This window comes from Lactuca serriola, chromosome 6, assembly GCF_051521515.1.
Source record: "Lactuca serriola cultivar US96UC23 chromosome 6, Lser_US96UC23_V15, whole genome shotgun sequence".
In the NCBI taxonomy this organism is placed as follows: domain Eukaryota; kingdom Viridiplantae; phylum Streptophyta; class Magnoliopsida; order Asterales; family Asteraceae; genus Lactuca; species Lactuca serriola.
Genome location: NC_136413.1, coordinates 57,368,806 through 57,371,068, shown reverse-complemented (window position 1 = coordinate 57,371,068; position 2,263 = coordinate 57,368,806).

Sequence of the window (2,263 nt, the reverse complement as noted above, 5' to 3'; positions counted from 1 at the left end):
TGGAGTGGTCCAAAATTCTTGCGGAACAACCCTTTTCATCTCTTGATTTGGAAAGGATGCTTAATTAGGTTAACAGTGAATAAAAGACTCAAAATTCGAGGATGTCCAGCCTCCTTTTAGACTTTGTGAAAGTCAAACCTCTCCTATTAAGGCTGTGCAGAATTGCTTTTGTTTGAGTAGAAATCAACCCCTAGACTTTATTTGTTTAAATAAAGACCACCCTATACTTAATAATTAATAACAAAACTATTGACAAAGGCTTTATTTTCAAAACCAGTCCTTGGAGTTTGAAATGTACCCATTTAGCCCCTGGTTTTGAGAATAATTTTAAAAATCAGTCCTTGGAGTTTGATTTTGGCAAAATCAACCCCTAGACTTTATTTGTTTAAATAAAGACCACCCTATACTTAATAATTAATACCAAAACTATTGACAAAGACTTTATTCGGCCAAGCTTCTCACCCTGGGGAACTCCGGTATTATTTGTCAAGAACAAAGATGGATCATTTAGGATGTGCATCGAATCGAGAGTTGAACAAACTCACCATCAAAAACCGATACCTACTATCGAGGATCGATGACTTGTTCAATCAACTGCAAGGATCCTGCTACTACTTGAAGATCGACTTGAGGTTCGGTTATCATCAACTCAGAATTCAAGAAGAAGACATTCAAAAAATGATATTTAGTACCCGGTACGGTCACTACGAGTTCCTGGATATGCATCTCGTGTTGACCAACGCACCTGCATTCATGGATCTTATGAATCGAGTGTGCAAATCCTATTTGGACAAATTCGTGATCATCTTTATCGATGGCATTTTAATATACTCACAATCCAAGGAAAAACATGGCCAACACTTGCGATTGATTCTGGAACTACTAAGGAAGGAGAAATTTTACGCAAAGCTCTGAAAATGTGAATTCTGGATGAATGAAGTGCATTTCCTTAGTGATGTGGTCAGAAACGAAGGGATTCATGTTGACCCTGCGAATATTAAAGCGATTAGGGATTGGAAAGCACCAACAACGCTAACTGAAATACGCCAATTCCTAGGGCTTGCAAGCTATTACCGGAGATTCATCCATAACTTCTCTAAAATAGCCAAGCCTCTCACCACTCTAACTCAAAAGGACAAGAAATCCGATTGGGGAGACAGCCAAGAGTCTTCCTTCCAAAGGTTGAAACAATCGTTTTGCAGTGCACCGATTCTATCTCTCGCAGAGGGAACGGGAGACTTTGTAGTATTCTGCGACGCCTCTCACAAGGGATTAGGCTGCGTACTGATGAAAAGAGATAAGGTTATTGCATATATATCCACACAACTTAAGACCAATGAGATGAACTACACTATCCATGATTTCGAATTGGGAGATGTAATGTTTGCCTTAAAGATTGGAGACACTACCTATACGGAACGAAGTGCATCGTGTTCAGCGATCACAAAAGCCTCTAACACATCTTCGACCAGAAAGAGCTCAACATGAGACAATGAAGGTGGGTAGAACTGCTAAATGATTACGAATATGTGATTCGTTATCATCCTGGTAAAGAAAATGTAGTAGCAGGCGCTTTAAGCAGGAAAGAATGAGCAAAACCACTTCAAGGTAAAGGCTCTAACCCTAACAATCCACTCTAATCTCACCACCCAGATTCGAGACGCCCAACTGGAAGCCTTCAAACCCGAAAATATGATGGAAGAAAACCTACGGGGTATGAACAAGATGTTCGAAGTCAAGGAAGACGGAACACGATATTTCATGAACCGAATTTGGACCCTAAGGTATGGTGAAATCAGGAACCTGGTTTTAAACGAAGCTCATAAGTCGAGATATTCGATACATCTTGGATCAGACAAGATGTATCTCGACCATAAGAAGCTATATTGGTGGCCCAACATGAAGACAGAGATTGCCACGTATGTTGGTAAATTCTTGACTTGTGCCAAATTTGAGGCAAAGTACTAGAAACCATCAGGATTAGTACAACAACTATCGATTCTAGAATGGAAATGGGAACAAATAGCCATGGTCTTCATAACGAAATTGCCAAAGACATCGTGCAGTCATAACACCATTTGGATTGTGGTTGACCGTTTGATTATGTCCCCCCATTTCCTAACCATTAAAGAAACCGACAAGATGGAGAAACTCACTAGGACATACATCAAGGAAATAGTAAGACTACACGGAGTGCCAATATCTATTATCTCGGACCGAGATAGCAGATTCACTTTGAGATTCTGACAAACACTGCAGAGGA